The 19523-nt window shown below is 35.6% G+C and overlaps 1 protein-coding gene and 2 long non-coding RNA genes across 3 annotated transcripts in view; 2 read left to right on the forward strand and 1 right to left on the reverse strand.

Moving 5' to 3' along the window:
- NEGR1 (neuronal growth regulator 1) overlaps positions 1–19523 on the forward strand; it is an 885521-nt gene that overhangs the window by 464830 nt on the left and 401168 nt on the right.
- LOC144332851 (uncharacterized) overlaps positions 1–19523 on the reverse strand; it is an 82672-nt gene that overhangs the window by 54640 nt on the left and 8509 nt on the right. The window lies entirely within an intron of this gene.
- On the forward strand, positions 954–19321 carry LOC144332852 (uncharacterized). Its single transcript, XR_013401043.1, has 3 exons — positions 954–964; positions 14691–14907; positions 19014–19321. It is a non-coding gene; the product is annotated as an uncharacterized LOC144332852 (long non-coding RNA).

Raw genomic sequence — 19523 nt, forward strand, 5'->3', positions numbered from 1 at the left:
ATTTCCTAAATAAGTAAGACAAAGGATATTTGGGATAAAAAACTTAGGGTGTTTGAAAGGAATTGATTTTATTGATGCACCTTGAAATTCAATTTGTGTAAAAAGCAAGTTAAGGACATAACGGGTGGTTATTTACTGATAGTGGAAAAGTAGCTAAGTTCTATGAAAGAGTAATACGTTAAACCTTTTATCACTTCAACCATGATCCAATTTATCAGTGATCACTGACTCACTTAAATGGATAGGGAAAATTATAAGTAAAAAAAGTGGAGGAAGAGGATGGAAGAGGATGTTCATGATGGATTTTACCAATAGCACATTTGGCTAGAGAATTGTTTCCTCTGTACCTGAAAGGAAGGGAGATACTACTAATCAGAATCTTAAAACTTAGAATATTTGGCAGTCAGTGTTATATAGTAAAAAGAACTTTGGGAAGGGCAATACATAATGGTAAAGAGATCAATTCAACAAGAAGAACTAAGTAACCTAAATATATATACACTCAATACAGCAGCACCCAGATTCATAAAACAAGTTTTTAGAGCCCTAAAAAGAGACTTAGATTCCCACACAACAATAGTGGGAGATTTTAATACGCTATTGCCAATATTAGACAGATAATTGAGACAGAAAATTAACAAGGATATTTAGGACTTGACCTCAGCCCTGGATCAAGTCGACCTGATACAGATCTACAGAACTCTCCAACCCAAAACAACAGAATATAAGTCCTTCTCATCAACACATGGCACTTACTCTAAAATCAATCACGTAAGCGGAAGTAAAACACTCCTCAGCAAATGCAAAAGAACTGAAATCACAACAAACAGTTTCTCAGGCCATAGCACAATCAAATTAGAGCTCACGATTAAGAAACTTACTCAAAACCACACAACTACATGGAAATTGAACAACCTACTCCTGAATGACTCCTGGGTAAATAATGAAATTAAGGCAGAAATCAGTAAGTTCTTTGAAACCAATGAGAGCAAAGAGACAACATATTGGAATCTCTGGTGTGCAGCTAAAGCAGTGTTAAGACGGAAATTAATAGCACCAACTGCCCACATCAAAAAGCTAAAAAGATCTCAAATTGACACCCTGATGTTACAACTAAAATAACTGGAGAACCAAGAGCAAACAAACTTCAAAGCTAGCGGAAGACAAGAAATAACCAAGATCAGAGTGGAACTGAAGGAGACAGTGACACAAAAATCTTTCAAAAGAATCAATGAAGCCAGGAGCTAGTTGTTTGAAAAAATTAATAAAATAGACTGCTAGCTAGACTAATAAAGAAGAAAAAAGAGAAGCATCAAATAGACACAATAAAAAGTGATAAAGGGGATATCACCACTGATCCCCCAAAAATGCAAACAACCATCCGATAATACTATAAACACTTCTATGCAAATAAACTGGAAAATCTAGTAGAAATAGATAATTTGCTGGATACATACACCCTCCCAAGGCTGAACCAGAAAGAAGTTGAATCCCTGAATAAACCAATAATAAGTTCTGAAATTCAGACAGTAATAAATAGACTGCCAACCAAAAATTGTCCTGGACCAGACAGATTTATGGCTGAATTCTACCAGAGGTACAAAGAGGAGCTGGTATCACTTTTTCTGAAACTATTCCAAAAAATTGAAAAGAAGGGACTTCTCTCTAACTCATTTTATGAGGCAAGCATCACCCTGATACCAAAACCTGACAGAAACACAACAAAAAAAGAAAACTTCAGACCAATATCCCTGATGAACATCAATGCAAAAATCTTCAGTAAAATACTTGCAAACTGAATCCAGCAACACATAAAAAAGCTTATTCACCATGATCAAGTCAGCTTCATCCCCAGGACACAAGGCTGTTTCGGCACACACAAATCAATAAACAGAACTAAAGACAAAAACCACATGATTATCTTAATAGACGCAGAAAAGACCTTTTATAAAATTCAACATCCCTTCAATTAAAAAACTCTCAATAATCTAGGTATTGATGGAATAGTCCTCAAAATATTAAGAGACATTCATGACAAATCCACAGCCAATATCATACTGAATGGGCAAAAGCTAGAAACATTCCCCTTGAAGACTGGCACAAGACAAGGATGTCCTCTCTCACCACTACACCACATAGTATTGGAAGTTCTGGTAAGGGCAATCAGGCAAGAGAAAGAAATAAAGTGTATTCAAATAGGAAAGGAGGGAGTCAAATGGTCTCTGTTTGCAGATCACATGATGCTGTATCTAAAAACCGCATAGTCTCAGCCTGGAAGCTTCTTAAGCTGTTAAACAAATTCAGCAAATTTCAGGATACAAAATCAATGTGCAAAAATCACAAGCATCCCTATACACCAACAATAGACAAGGAGAAAGTCAGATATTGAATGAACTCCCATTCACAATTGCTGTAAAGAGAATGAAATACCTAGGAATACAGCTAACAAGAGAAGTGAAGGACCTCTTCAAGGACTACAAACTACTTCTCAAGGAAATCAGAGAGGACACAAACAAATGGAAGAACATTCCATGCTCATATATAGGAAGAATCAATATCATGAAAATGGCCATAGTTTCCAAAAGAATTTATAGATTCAATGCCATTCCCATTAAACTACCATTGACATTCTTCACAGAATTAGAAAAAAAAAAAAACTACTTTAAAATTCTTATGGAACACAAAAAAGAGCTGATATAGGGAAGACAACCCTAAACAAAAAGAAAAAAAGCTAGAAGCATCATGCTATTTGACTTCAAACTATCCTATAAGGCTACAGTAACCAAAACAGCATGGTACTGGTACAAAAACAGACACATAGACCAATGCAACAGAATAGAGAACTCAGAAAGAAGACTGCACATCTACGACCATCTGATCTTCAACAAACCTAACAAAAAGAAGCAATGGGGAAAGGATTCTCTAATTAGTAGTGCTGGGAAAACTGGCTAGCCATATACAGAAAATTGAAACTGGACTCCTTCCATACACCTTATACAAAAATTAACTCAAGATGGATTAAAGACTTAAATGTGAAGTCCAAATTTATTAAAATCCTAGAAGTAAATCTAGGCAATACAATTCAGGACATAGGTATGGCAAAGATTTCATTATGAAAACACCTAAGGCAATTGCAACAAAAGCAAAATTTGACACATGTGATATAATTACACTAAAGAGCTCAGCAAATGGGATCTAATTAAACTAAAGAGCCCAACAAAATAAACTATCATCAGAGTGAACAGACAATCTACAGAATGGGAGAAAATTTTTGCAATCTCTCCATCTGACAAAGATCTAATATCTGGGATCTACAAGGACTTTAAACAAATTTACTAGAAAAAGCATAACAAAAACACAACTCCATTAAAAAATGAGCAAAGGACACGAATAGACACTTCTCAAAAGAAGACGTTCATGCAGCCCACAAACATTGAAAAGAAGTGCAACATCACTGATCATTAGAAAAATGCAAATCAAAACCAAAATAAGATACCATCTCACACCAGTCAGAATGGTGATTATTAAAAAGTCAAGAAACAACAGCTGCTCCCAAGGCTGTGGAGAAATAGGAATGCTTTTACACTGTTGGTGGGAATGTAAATTAGTTCAGCCATTGTGGAAGACAGTGTAACAATTCCTCAAAGACCTAGAACCAGAAATACCATTTGATCCAGCAATCCCATTACTGGGTATATACCCAAAGGAATATAAATGACTCTATTATAAAGATACATGCACATGTATGCTCATTGCAGCACTATTCACAATAGTAAAGGCATGGAATCAACCCAGATGCCCATCAATGGTAGACTGGATAAAGAAAATGTAGTACATATACACCATGGAATATTGTACAGCCATAAAAAAGAATGAATTCATGTCCTTTGCAGGGGCATGGATGGAGCTGAAAGCCATTATTGTCAGCAAACTAACACAGAAACAGAAAACCAAACACTGCATATTCTCAGTTACAAGTGGGAGCTAAACAATGAGAACACATGGACACAGGGAGGGGAACAACCTCCCACCAAGTTTCTCCTCCAACAGTGGGGATTATAATTCGACATGAGGTTTGGGAGGAGATACAAATCCAAACCATATCAACAAATTTGACAAATTTTAAACAATATTGCCTTTCAGTAAACTCATTAAAAAGCTTTTAATGTGTTTCAATATTGTACATTTGATATGGCATACAGTATTAATACTCTTTCAGTTCTACTCATGGTGATGATTAGATTATCTGACTGGAAAATTGCAAGATTTACTGTAAGGCTAGTGGCTCGAATGAATACTGTAGATCGTGTAGGGGAAGCGCACCATCCTGTCAATTCCATTCTCTGTGTAAAAGAAAAACCATGATTTCAAAAATGTTATTACTGTATAATTAGACACTTTTTAAATAATTTGAAATGAGTAGGAAAGTAGCCATTAAGTCCTGGAACACAAAGGAAAGCTTAACCAAAGCATAAGTTAAGTCCAGCTTAACCTCTTCCTTACCCCAAAGCTGCTCTGCTGTCTGCCATTGCTAGGTAATCCAGAGTGCAGATTGTGCACCCAGAGATTGCTAGCTTGAATAAATGATAATATATTATTTCCTCCAACATAATCAGCTCATCGTTCACAATCAACTTCATCTGGATCAACCATTGCAGTTCACCGATAATAAAAATCTTTTGAAAATCTTTTAAGAGACAATTACCATTTGTCTGAGATGGTTTTAGTTTCCCTTCATGCAAAACTTTTGTGTTTTTTCCTTGACTCGCTTAAAGCAATTTGTCTGTTAGGATCACAGGTTGGTAAGACTTTCAGAAATCATATATTAATTTCATGTACTTGTAACCAAGTGACACTGGAGTCACTTTAGAATGTTGAGCTTGTGAATTACTACGTGTGCACATGCACACACACACACGCGCGCGCATGTGCACGCACCCACCCATCCACTCTCTCACACACACACACACACACACACACACACACACACACACAGGACATGTTAGCTTCATTTTGTCAGGAAGTTGTATGCCCTATATAATAATACTATGAACTCAGAGAATAGTTAGTAGAGACATTCTTATTTGTTTACTTTTATCCATTATTTCTATGGATACCTTTGATAAAGTAAAGGATTTTTAGATTGTGGTTGTTTAATTAGTCCTTTTTGATCATCTGTATTCATTACTTTGCAAAAACTTGAAGGGCATACTTGATTTACTTTTATAACCCCAGTGCCTAATACAAAGCCTAAGAAATAGATGACACACAAGAAATATTTTGTGAATAAATGATTGTGGCAACTTAGCTTACTGTTGCTTCACCATGTGGGTGGCACTTAAATCACTCTTTGAAAAGCAAGATAAAGGAGATAGCTAGCTGAATTTCCACGGCAGTAAATTTCTAAAGACGAGACCAAGGCCTATTATGTCTGTTTACTTAACTGCCTTGTGTAATGATGATGGGAGAAGTGTTATGATGCAGGTTAATCAAAACCTCAGAGAAGCACCACTTTCCACAAGGGCACACACTCTTTTGCAACACAAATTAATTGGAAACAATGAATGGAGGGATAGTCATTTTCTTTCCTGTGTATCCATCACTTATCAGTGCCCCCCACCCATGCTGCTTTTGCACACATGGAGATACATGTTTAATAAGCAATAAGTAAAGCACTTTAAAAGGATGCTTCTCAATCACAGTGCAACTAAGGATCTAATCATGTAAATGGAAAAATAAAACCAAATACACACACTCTTATTAGGTTTTGCTAGCCAGTGATGAATTGCCATATATAGAAAATAAGCTACAGATAGACAAGTCTTGTTAGTGTCATTTATGTTTACTTTGAGCTATGTTGGTATGCATTGATTTAGAAGCTTTAGATAGTTTAAGAGGAGGAAAATCACATATTCTTTTTTGGGTGTCTACCACTGTGAAAAAAAAATCTCTCATTTTCTTTTTTTTTTTTTTTTTCTGAAATAACAATATGTAACAAGGAGCTGGGGGAAGATTTTATGCAACAAATCCTATTCCTTTTCACGTTACTGCTTTTAGAAGTTCAGAACTAGTATTACCTTGGATTGCAGAGCAGGTGAAGTACGTTCTTTTGTTTATTCAAAAATCATGCAGCTATGGTAAGAAGTATAATAAAGACTCTTTTGAGCTACATGTGTGGAATATACTTGTAGGCCTGAACCAGCTGTGGGACTGACAGGCTCCCAAACCTCTCTTCTCAGGCTTACTTCATCTGTAAAACAGGGAAAATATTTACCTGGCATAATGACTGTGAGAAATGAATAATATATTTAAATCACAGTTAGCACTCAAAAATATTTGTTTTCATCTCCACCGTGCATGCCTATAGGAGGGCGAGAGACTATTTTGAGTTATTCAAAACAGAACCTGAAAAATCCATAGTAGCTACTGAAGAATTTAAAGTGATAGTGAAATTCATAAAATTTGAAAACTCATGGAACATGTATTTCTTCTCTTTTGATTGGATTCAGTTCCTCATGTTTAAAATGATTTCAGAGTGATTTTTCCCTCCTAAGAGTTACAACTCTTTGGTGTTTGGTGGTGGTGATCCTGGGGGAGGGATTGGTATGTTTTACTTTTTCTTGCAAAAAGTTGTATGATATCATGTGCCATTTTATACATTAGGGACCAATAGCTGTTCTTATTGTCCTCTCATTTCAGTTATTTACTGTTGGACATAAATAAATGATATTTTAAAAATCTGTTAAAGGATAAAATATGTGTGTAGGTATAAGAATGAGATAGTAGATATTTTCTTGGAGAGTGGAAAATATATGACCAATCTCTTTTTTATGCGTTTTTATATTTATGAAAACAGAAGTAAATACAAAAGAATCTGCTTAGAAAGCTTTTTTGGAGGTACTCACTGTTTCCCTCTCAGTTACAGATGAGCTGTTGTAGTGTGAAAGTTACTCAGGTAGGAAGTAAGAATAAACTTCAGTAAGAAACTCCTCACTGGATTTGTCCCCTCCAAATTTTGGAATTGTATTTTCAGTCCTCAGTTTTATCTCCTGGGTTGAAATGTTGATGTAAAAAAAAAAAATTGAAATGGTTTGTTACCTTAGACTTCGTAAATGCAGAAAAAGCGTAAAGTGAGGCTAAATCCAAATAAAATAAAAAATCAGAGCATTGTATGCAGCTAAATTAAGCATGAACAATTTCCATTAACCTCAGTTCCTCTTCAAGAGGAATTCATTAAATCATTAGATTTGGAATGTAGTATCACTTTCTTCTATTTCTACTTTTGGCCATTGTAATTTCTGTCTGTATATACTTTTGATCAGTCTTTTTTCAGGGTGTTTCACTGTTATTTTTTGTTGTTGTTTATTTGATTGACTTCTCTTTTATCTATTACATAAAATGTTCAGTTTCTCTGTCCATAAATGATGGAAGTTTGCATTTTAAATTGTAAGTCTTTTTAGTCATATTTCAGTGCTTTATTGCACAAAAACAATATGAAATTCTTTCTAATTACTCTTAAAATGTCCCATACAGCATTTATTTTAAAAACAGATGGATATGTCTGTGCAGTACTTAAGTTTATGTGGTATGCTAGGATGTAGGATGGGGATTAAAAGTTATTAGTGCCAAAAGACAATTTCATTTCAGGTAAGTCTGAGGCCTTATCTGACATGTACTGGTCTCAACACTTGGGGAGATTACCCACTTTTTAACATTTTATTAGAGATAAGATTATTGCCTTATACGGCCATTGTAAGTATTAGATGGAATAATGTATACAAATAGCTTACCACAATTTTGGGAAAATAATAATTTCTTCATTAGTATGAAGTTTTGCCTATATTATAACAATTTCCTGAACCAGTTTATGACTCTGACATCAAGAACCTGTAGGTAAAGTAAGAAAAATACATGCTAGATTTTTTTTTTTTTAACAATGGTGGGTAGGAGGAATTTTCAAAAGGATTTTGAGTTGAAATTATTTCTTACTTTTTATAGACCTACACACTCATTTGATACTTTTTTATACTACAGTATTAAAAACCTTTGTTATCACAGGGCTTTACAAGGATTCCAACTACAGTATGAAAGACAGAACTTTAAGATAATTTTAAAAATTCAAATGGTGCTTAACTTCAGGAGCTAGATTTTTAAATAATTTATAGTATATTTTCTTAAAAATTTTAATATAGCTTTAATATATCTTCATGGTCAGAACAAATCAACAGTTGATTAAAAAGGTATTGGCCAGGGAACTAACCTGTCCAATGGAAAAAGCAGAGGTTTTGTTTATTGTGACATGGTTTTCATAATACACTTTGCATTTATTGCCCACTGCAATATTCAGATTCTTGAGTTAGATATTGCTTAATTTTAGAAATAATAATGGGAATTTCTTGGTAAACGTGTGGCAGATGTTAAGAAAGGTAATAGATTGAAATCCTTACTTCATTTTGAGATTATTTTCAATCATTTTTATTTGGATAATGAGAACTTAAGCAGTTGCAAAAGCAAATTTTCCATAGTCATTATTTTTTCATTAACCACTTAATTTCTGTTTGCTTTTCCTACGCCTATTACTGAGAACATGAATAAAAATTTGCTATTAAAATAAACCAGGTGCACATGCATTTCAATTCTTTGCCTGTTATACATTACAGCAGGCAAGTAGTTAAGCATTTAACAAAAGAACTATGAGAAATTGTAAATATTGTTTGCAAACTGTAATGAGCTTGCAATGAAATACCTAGCTGAATACAACATTCCAATTATCTCAAAAATTATGTTGGTGTATTATTATCCTTGAAAGTGATATTCAAAAACAGTGCAAAGACATCTCTGTGATTCCACATGTGAACCTAAACTGGATGGTATCTATGTATGCAGTCTGTACTTAGAGGCCAGCTACTGGACCATGGCCAGCAGATCTCTTAGAACTGTATTGCATGCATGACATCTGTTCTCACTAATTTATTCACCTTGCAACATTCACGTTAGTTGGCAAGCTTGGCAACAGGACCTGTTATTGCTGTTTATTATCAAGTTTATAACACGTGAAAAAACAAACACAGCCTAAGATAAGTGTCATATTCCTAGCAATTATGTCCAAATGTTACACAGAATAACAACTTTATATAAATGTCAGAAATGAAATAAATGGTAGGGTTGTATACTAGACCCCTGATTTCTCTCCCTGTTGTCAACCTTGATTTATTATTTTGTTATTATTCTATTCATATTTAATAAAAATATTTAATGAAAGTATTAAATATTTTATATTTACCATAGAGGCCTTAGAAGTACAAATATGAAGGTCATTACTCTTTGACTAGCAGAGAAGAAAATATAAATACATTTCCATTAATTTAACAAATGCTTATTAAACATTTATTATCTGACAGAATCTATTCTAGGCACTGAAGTGAACAGTGACCAAGATTGACAAAAATTTCTATTCAAGGAACTTTGGTTTTAGTAAGAAGGGACAAGAAACAAAATGTATAAGTAATTTATATAATATGTCAGAAGGTGGCAGGTTCCATGAAGACTTTTTTTTATCAAGAAAGGTAGGAAGGTAAAATTTGTAAGCAGAATGTTCAAGGAAATCATTTTTGACAAGGTTATATTTGGACAAAGAATTAAAAGAAGTACAGGGAAAAAGCTATGCATATATCTGGAGGGAGAGTCCAGATAAATGGAACTGCAAGTTATAGGCCCTGAGCCATGGGAATGCCAAAGAGTAAGGAACCAATGGAGCTGATAGAAAAATAGTAATACATTATATTGGAAAAACAACAGGATATAGAGAGGAAGGCCACTGTCAGCCACTGGACAGACTATACCGCTGGCTCTGAATGTGATGGTATATTATTCTGCTTGAGCTGCCATAACAGAATACCAAAGACTGAGCAACTTAACAAAATATATTTATTTTTATGAAACTTCATGATCAAGGTGCTATCAGGGATGGTTTCTGGTGGTATCTGTCTTCCTGACTCATATATAGCCACATTCTGGTTGTGTCCTCCCATGGCCATTTTTCTGTGTGTATGCAGAAAGAAAGAGAGGTCTGATGTCTCTGCCTCTTATTATAAGGACATCAGTCATATTAGATTACGGGCCAACCATGATGACCTCATTTAACGTGAGTTACCTCCCTAAAGGCCCTGTCTACAAACCCTCAAAGTCACATTGGAGGTTAGGATTTCAACATATAATTTGGGGGAACACAATTTGGCCCATAAAATTCTTACCTCTGTCCCACTTCCCCAAATTCATGTCCTCACTTGCAATATATTCACCCCTTGCTAACAGCACCAAAAGTCTTAACCCATTTCGGCATAAATTTCAAGTCCAAAGTTTCATCTAAATATCATCTAAATAGAATATAGGTGAGTCAAGAGGTATGCCTCATCCTGAGGCAAAGTTCCTTGCCAGCTATGAACCTGTGAAACAAGACTAGTTATGTGTGTTAAAATTACAACAGTGGATTGAGAATAAGATAAACATTCCCATTCCAAGAGAGAGAAATCAGAAAGAAGAAAGACCTGATGAGTCCTAAGCCATTCTAAAACCTATCGAGGCATTTTATTAGATCTTAAGGCTTAAGAATACTCCTCTTTGGCCAGATGCTCTGCTCTCCAGGCCGAACAAGGCAGCAGCATCACCTCCATAGCCTTAAGCATTATCCTGCCCCCATGACTCTTTAAGGGACAGAAATCTAGGAGGTGGCCCCACCCTCTCTGAGAAGTAAACAATCTTGCTTCCTGGGCATGTATGCTGTGGGCCTGTGGTGCAAGTGGGAGCTCTGATGATGGCTGAATTACCTTCAAGGTCATGCTTTCTTTTTTTGAAGGATAAAGCATGTTCGCATATGAATAGTTCTTTTTTCCTGTGCTGGCTACTGGAGAGATAGCTGATTAAATCCAGGGGCAATCTCTTTATGGAGTACTTGTTTAGCCATACCTTTGCTGTCCCTTCCAGAACACACTTTCTCATTTTTTTGCAGTACGTGTAAACTGATAATTCTCTAAATCTTTAAGTTCTGGGTTTTTTTTTTTTTCTGTTAATAATTTCTTCTTCTGTTTATTTCTCTCCTTTCTCATTTTATCATAAGCAGTAAGGAAAATCCAAGCTGCACCTTCAACATTTTGCTTAGCAATCTTTTCAGCTAAATATCTAAGTTTATTGTTTTTCAGCTCTACCTTCCACAAAACACTAGAACATAATTCAGCCAAGTTTTTGCCACTTCATAGCATGGACCATTTTTCTTTCAATCTCTGATAACATGTTCCTCATTTTCATCTGAGACCCTACCAGAGCATCTTTAGTGTTCATATTTCCACTAACATGATGTTAACGATATACATGTTTTCTAAAATAATGATAGATTGCACTACTGTCTTCCCTTTTTCTTTCAGAACCCTCATCACAATCACCTTTCATGTCCTTATTTCTGCTAACAACAGAATGCAGTACATAACAGATAAGAAACTATTAGAGTGTTTGAGCAGAAAAGCAATGCAATCTGATTTATTTTATTAGAATTACTGTGACTTCTGTGTTGAGAACTGATTGCCTGGGACATGGACAACAGCAGGAGAAGTTAGGAGGCTCTAAAGTTAGAGACAAATAGATTTTCGGATAATAGATGTGGAGTGTGAGAATAAGAAGGAAACCGAGGGTGATTTCAAGGATTTTGGTTTGAGCAAATTGGAAAAACTAGTTATGATTAACTGAGATAAGAAAGGCTGACATGATAGATAGTTTGAGTGGAAATAACAAGAGTTTTCATTAGACATGTTGAGATATGTACCAGACAACCATGTGAAGATACTGAGCAGAGAATTGTACATCTAATCTTGAACCCAAAGAAAAGAAATGAGGGAGATCTGTGTCTACAATTCAGGGAAGAGTTGTTGACTTTTTAGTTGGTATTTCAGACCATAAAATGTGATGGACTCGCTAAAGCAGTAATGTAGATAAAAGGAGGTCCAACAATCTATGCTTGAGATGCTCTAACATCAGGAGACTAGTGAGACAAGGGAAAAAAACCTTCAGAGCTGACTGCCAAAGAGAGGCCAGTAAAGGTTAGTAGAAAACCAGGAGAGTGTGATGTGCAGAAAAGCGGAGAAAATGTTTCAAGGGGAACAAAATGATCAATTATTCTAAACGTTGAGTAATACACTAAGTAAGATGAGAGCTGAGAACCGGTCACTGGTTTAAGTAATGTGCTTCTTTGTGGGATGGTAGGAAAGAAGGTAGTTGCAGGAAGTAGTAGTGGTGAAAGTGCAATTAGAAAGAAATCAAGAGAAAATTATATGATGACTACAAACACTGTTTTGAGGCATTTTATTGTAAAATGAGGCAGTAAACAGAAAAGATTGCTCAAGAGCTCTTTTGTTGTTTTTCTGTTTCTGTTTATTTTTTATTAAAGATTGAGGAACTATAATACATGCTATGGGAATGATCTAATAAAGGTGAAACACTGGATGATGTGGGAGAGAATGGGAGGAGTAGTGAAATGGAGCCCTTCAGTAGTTAAAGGCTTAGTGCTCAAGAGAAGGGATGAGGCTGGATGGGAACAGAGGCCTCTCTTAATAAAGACGAAGGCAAAGCATAAGTGCACAGAGGCTACCATGTGGAAAGAAAACAAATAATTTTGATTGAAAGTAGAATATGAGGACATGAACAGTATGTTACAGGGATAAGGAAGAAGGATGAGGAGAGGGACAAACTAGGATTTTTGAGCACTTACAGTATGTCAGGCGTTCTGCAAATAATAAACTTAAGAACTAAAACCATACAAACCCTAGAAGAAAACCTAGGCAATACCATTCAGGACATAGGCATGGGCAAAGACTTCATGATCAAAACACCAAAAGCAATGACAACAAAAGCCAAAATTGACAAATGGGATCTAATTAAACTAAGCAGCTTCTGTGGCTGGGCGCGTGGCCCACGCCTGTAATCCCAGCACTTTGGGAGGCTGAGGCGGGCGGATCACGAGGTCAGGAGATGGAGATCACCCTGGCTAACACGGTGAAACCCCGTCTTTACTAAAAACATGCAAAAAATTAGCCAGGAGTGGTGGCGGGCGCGTGTAGTCCCAGCTACTCGGGAGGCTGAGGCAGGAGAATGGCGTGAACCCGGGAGGAGGAGCTTGCAGTGAGCCGAGATCGCGCCACTGCACTCCAGCCTGGGCGACAGAGCGAGAGTCTCTCTCAAATAAATAAATAAATAAATAAATAAATAGTCAGGAAACAACAGATGCTGGAGAGGATGTGGAGAAATAGGAACACTTTTATACTGTTGGTGGGAGTGTAAGTTATTTCAACCCTTGTGGAAGACAGTGTGGCGATTTCTCAAGGATCTAGAACCAGAAATACCATTTGATCCAGGAATCCCATTACTGGGTATATACCCAAAGGATTATAAATCATTCTACCAAAAAGACACATGTTCACTTATGTTTATTGTGGCACTATTCACACTAGCAAAGACTTGGAACCAACCCAAATGCCCATCAATGATAGACTGGATAAAGAAAATGTGGCACATATACACCATGGAATACTATTTAGCCATTAGAAAGGATGAGTTCATGTCCTTTGCAGGAACATGGATGAAGCTGGAAACCATCATTCTCAGCAAACTAATACAAGAACAGAAAACTCAACACCATATAGTCTCACTCATAAGTGGGAGTTGAACAGTGAGAACACATGGACACAGGGAGGGGAATATCACACACCGCGGCCTGTCGGGGGGTGCAGTGGTAGGGAAGGAATAGCATTAGGAGAAATACCTAACGTAGATGATGGTTTGATGAGTGCAGCAAACCACCATGGCACATGTATACGTACGTAATAAATCTGCACGTTCTGCACATGTATCCCAGAACGTAAAGTATAACAAAAAAAAAAAAAAAAAAGAAGAAGAACACACCATTCAATACAAGATCTTTTCCCCTACCCTCAAAAGGCTCACAGTCTAATAAGGCAGATACGTGAGGATATAATTTTACTAATACAGAGTGGTAAATGTCTTAATATAGTAGCTTCGGCTACTTATATAAACTGTTTTCACTCCAGTCTTTGAATGCATTCATAGGTGCACTCACCAAATAGGGGATTAAAGGGATTATTAGGGTAAGGTATCAACACTCTTCCTCAGCTCTGTGAGAAGCTAAGGTTTCTCCACACAATATGTTCCTCTTCAATCCAATATTTGTCTTATAAAGCTCAACTGTTTTTGTTTTCTGCCTGTAGAGCCTCGGAGGAAAAAAATATTAGGTTTCAGACTCAGATCAGCTCAGTTTGAATCCTAGATCTCTAGTTAACAATTAAGTGATCTGAGCAAGTTAATGAGTTTGCCTTGGTCTCCCCATCAGCAAAACAGGAGTGAAAATGTTTCACATAAGTATTGTGAAGATGTAATTCTTTAATATGTATAAGTACTTAGAATAGTTGTTGGTACATAGTGAAGTTATAATTAATGCTAGTTATTATTTATCCTGTTCTTTTATTACATGCAATTGTACTTTTTACTTTCACCTAATGTCTTAGCTTTGTCACCTTTCTTTTTTGTATACTTTCTTTGTTTACTCTTTAGTCATTTTTTTTATATTTAGCCTCTGTATCTTTTATTTATCATTTAAGAGGATATTCACCGTGAACTTTCTCTTGAAGATTTTTTCTGTATTTTTTCAGTTGCTGTTTGTCTTTAGGCTAAATGTAGGGACTCTCTGCTTCATCAAGTCTGATATTACTCTCTAAATGGTCTGGATCAGTGATACTCTCAAAAAGCCAGTCATAGCTTCAGGAGGGCTGGCTCTCTACAGCATGTTCCCTCACCTGGCTGTGCTCTGTTCGTCTTGTATGAGGAGAGAGTGTCTGGTCTGGAAGGGTGAGAATATTTGGCTCTTTGTGTCCTTTAATATCAGCCATCTATTGGCCAATGTTAAAGACTCATAAACGTTTTTAATGGCAAGGAATGATACCCCTGATAAAAACATACAGATTTTATGCGTGAGTACCTTCTGCAACTAGATACTACAGTGATGCAGGTTAAACAATATAAGCTCTGTTTGTTTTTTCTAAAGATATTCAATAAAAATGATCTGCAGAAATAGAAAATTGATGACTAAGTTAATGGTGCAGTCTACCTAACCATAGAAAAGGAGTCAGTGCTCAGAGAATGTTATTTAGAAGGAAACAAAGACAACTAAATAAATTAAGAGAAATGTATACATTATTCAGAACCATTCTGAAACTTAAAAAAAGAAAACAGGAAAGACTACTTAAGTTCTTCAATCCAACAGCATTTAATGTTACTTCTATAAAGCACACATTTATCAAGTCCATAATTTATGTCAGTTAATGTGCTATTTCTGTATACTTATTACCTTATACACTCTCCTCCAAATCACTATGATGTATTTTCTCTAACTATCCAAATTTTACAGAAGGAAATAGAGGATCATAAAATTTAAGTCGTTTGTTCAATGTCAAACAAATAGTAAGCACCAGAGTTTCAGGGCAGCCTAAATCCAAATTCCGTGGCCTTAGATTTCATATTGGATATTTTCATTTTGAGTCTTCTTACCATGACTCAATAACTTAGATCCTTGTGAGCAGGCAGCATGTTTAATATACCAACTATAAGATTTAGGGAAAAACAGTATTGGGTTGAGACCCAGTCTTGCCGCTTATGGTCGGTTTGGTCTCGGATTTTTCTTCTCTTAGAATTAGGTTAATAATTCCTCATTCATAGCATGACTGTGTGGTACTGAGAGGCACACTGCTAAATGAGGTAATGGATATGAAGTATGTAGCAGTGTTTCACACATATTAAGTATTCAAGAAATATTTCCTGCTCTCCTTTGGCATTCCCATCTGTCTTTCTGCAAGCCATACTGGCTTGTCTGAAGTTCTTCTCCTCTTTAATGATACAAATCCTGTCTCTCACCATCTGCAAATATTTAATGAGCTTCAATTATGTAAGTATGTGCTGTAAAAATGACCAACCCATAGTTCCTACCGTTAAGTCCCTAGTAATCTTTATCAGGCCCCTATATGAAACTTACAACTTTTGGCCGGGCGCGGTGGCTCACGCCTGTAATCCCAGCACTTTGGGAGGCCGAGGCGGGCGGATCACAAGGTCAGGAGATCGAGACCACGGTGAAACCCCGTCTCTACTAAAAATACAAAAAATTAGCCGGGCGCGGTTGTGGGCGCCTGTAGTCCCAGCTACTCGGGAGGCTGAGGCAGGAGAATGGCGTGAACCCGGGAGGCGGAGCTTGCAGTGAGCCGAGATCGCGCCACTGCACTCCAGCCTGGGCGACAGAGCGAGACTCCGTCTCAAAAAAAAAAAAAAAAAGAAAAAAAAAAAAAAAAGAAACTTACAACTTTTAAAAAGTCTTTCTGAGCACTGTAGGCCAAATTGCTTCTCTCAACTCCTCCAGAAGTGAATTTTTATTCCCTTATTTGGTACTAAGCAGTTTACTTCCCTCTTTTTTGATGTCTTTTTGTACATCTATACCCCTGGCTCTCTAAAGAGATTGTAAAGAAGTATGACTCCTGCCTTAAGGGAACATAATACCTGTAGATGATAGGCGTTTGTAAACTTTCCGTTGGATAAAATTAGGAAGGAGTTTTTGCTGCAGAATTCACTTTGAAAAATTATTTCACTTAATTGTAAGTCATTCTTCACTGTGAAGAAAACAAAAACAAAATAACAACAACAAAAAAATTGGTCACCACAGGCTAGGCCGCATCCAGCTCGCTTGAGCCTTTCTTGTAGCTTTTGATCTCACTCAATTTTCTAGATTATTTGAATTTGATGAAAATGCACAAAATCAAAATCTGTTTCTGAGTTCTTTTTCCTAAAGAGAGAAATGATTTGTCTATCACTACCTCCAAAATTACACACACAAAAAACCTAGTTGATGATAGTGCTGCACGTTAACAGAGTATCTTTTTCTAAAAAGCACCTTGTACTCTTCCAGGCCAGCTATGTAAATAGGATGACTCATTTTGCAATGGCTGAAACATGACCCAGGCTCTGTAGTGCCTCCTGAGATGGGAGTGGAAAGTACACAGAGGGGGCTTCTGTATGCTTGGAAGGAAAATCGTATGAACGTGTATGGTGGTAGAGAGGGCAGGAGATTGGATGGGAATTCAGGTCAGCTGAATGTTAAAAATTAGAATATAGAACTATGTTAATATCCAGTTAGGAGAACAACATTAGCATCAGCATTGCTGCAAAAGCTAGATTTTAATGACCATAAGATTGGCTTATCTGTGACCTACATGTACACCCAGAAATGCACCATTTCTCTGGGACCAAATGAGGTCTTTGAAATGATCCCCAAAGTTCAACCTGGTCTAAATTGTAGAAGCTCTGCATTTCACAGTATATTTTAAACAAAACACTGCTCCTTTCCTAAAGGATTGAACTTTTAGTTTTTAAATGATAGTACAGAATTGACATATATTTTCATAAATGGTATCGTAATTTCATACTGCACAATTCTTTCCCAACTGTCTTTTTGCACTCAGCATTTTATTTTTCAGAATAGTTGATATTGATACACAGGGACCCAGTAAACTCATTTTGTCTGCAGTTGAAGATTATATTATACAACCTAACATTTTATAAACACATGGTCAATTAGGATTTGTTCAGATTTTTGCTTTTGGAAACTACATAATCTTTCATGTATTTCCTTGTGCATATGTGAGATTTTCTCTAGTACAGGGATTCCATGGTTGAACAATGAAATGGATCATTTGAGAAGTTCTTCAGTATAGATGGAAATTCAATTTTTTCAGGAGTGGGGCCCATGAATTGTTGTATTTTGAGAATGTCTGCAGTTGAAGATTATATTATACAACCTAACATTTTATAAACACATAGTCAATTGGGATTTGTTCAGATTTTTGCTTTTGGAAGCTACATAATCTTTCATGTATTTCCTTGTGCATATGTGAGATTTTCTCTAGTACAGGGATTCCATGGATGAACAACAAAATGGATCATTTGGGAAGTCCTTCAGTATAGATGGAAATTCAATTTTTTCAGCAGTGGGGCCCATGAATTGATATATTTTGAGAACATCTCAGGTGGTCCTAATGTGCATTCAATATTGAGAACCACTGCTTTAGCCCAGGGCAATGCTTCTCAAATTTAATGTAGATATAAATTATTAACAGATCTTGTTAAGTTGCATCTTTTTATTTAGTTAATCTGGGTGCATCTGTATTTGTAAAAAGCTCCCCGGTGATTCAGGACCACACTTTCAAATCTCTACAATTTCATTTCCAAATATTTCCTCTAGGGCATTCAAATACTTAGAAATGAAATTGTAGAGATATATGTGTGTCTTCAGTGTTATTTGCTGTTTTCAAATTATTTGCAGATTTATATTGTTTTCACTAATGATTTTTCATTTTCTCATCAATTTGGTATTACCTAATTTTTTAAGTGTTGCCAATATTATGAATTTCAAGTTGTGACATTTTAATTTAAATTTTTCTGACTAAAAGTAAAGGTACACTTCTTGTCAAATAATTCAAATAATTGGCCATTAAAGTTTCCCCTTTTTAAAATTTTGCATTCATATTCTTTATCCATTTTTCTACTGGTAGACCTTTTTCAACATTTTGACTTGTTGAAATTATTTATATACTCAGAATACTAATCTTTTGTTTGTTTGTTTAAATTCTGTGGGAATATCTCCTGCAGTGTGGCTTTATTTAAATCAGTTTATGGTATCTCACATATACCAAAGTTTACCTGTTTACATTTAAGATAGTCACATTTACCAATCTTTTTCATCTGGCTTGTGTTTTATGTCTTACTCTTTTTCCTACTTCAATACTATAAGGTAATTCTATATAATTAAAATATTTAAAAATTTTGACTTTAATATTTGGACTTTTAATCTATGCATAACTTATTTATGTATATCATATGAGGTCCAAATTAATTTGTATTTTTTTTTCCCAAAGGGTAGCCAATTGCCTAGCACCATTGACTGAATCTTTCTACACTGATTTGTAATACTCCACTATCATATTCAAAACCTGTGTGTGTCTGTTCTGTGAGTGCTGTGACTTTTCTTGTGTGTGCCAGTTTTATTCTAGGCTGTATTTTTTCCCAGGGTTTTATAATTAGCATTGAGAATTTGAAAGGATAAGTTATTCTCTTTTATTTTTCTTCGTTAGGATTGTTCTTGGCTACTCTTGATCCTTTACTCTTCAATATGAATAAAAGGTTGAATTTATTAATTATCTAAATAAAATGGAATTTAATGTAATTGTATCACATTTATAGATTTATGGAGGGAAGAGTTAACGTATTTTCTGTAATCCAGTTGAATTGTCCTATCAACTCTAATAGTACCTATCTTCTCTTGAATATTCTACAAAGACAAGTTATCTATTACCAATAACTTGTTTGCACCTTTGCTTTTAATACTTATCCTTTTAACTTATTTCTAAATCTTACTGAACTGATTA

The sequence above is a fragment of the Macaca mulatta genome, chromosome 1 (assembly GCF_049350105.2).
Source record: "Macaca mulatta isolate MMU2019108-1 chromosome 1, T2T-MMU8v2.0, whole genome shotgun sequence".
Taxonomy (NCBI): Eukaryota; Metazoa; Chordata; class Mammalia; order Primates; family Cercopithecidae; genus Macaca; species Macaca mulatta.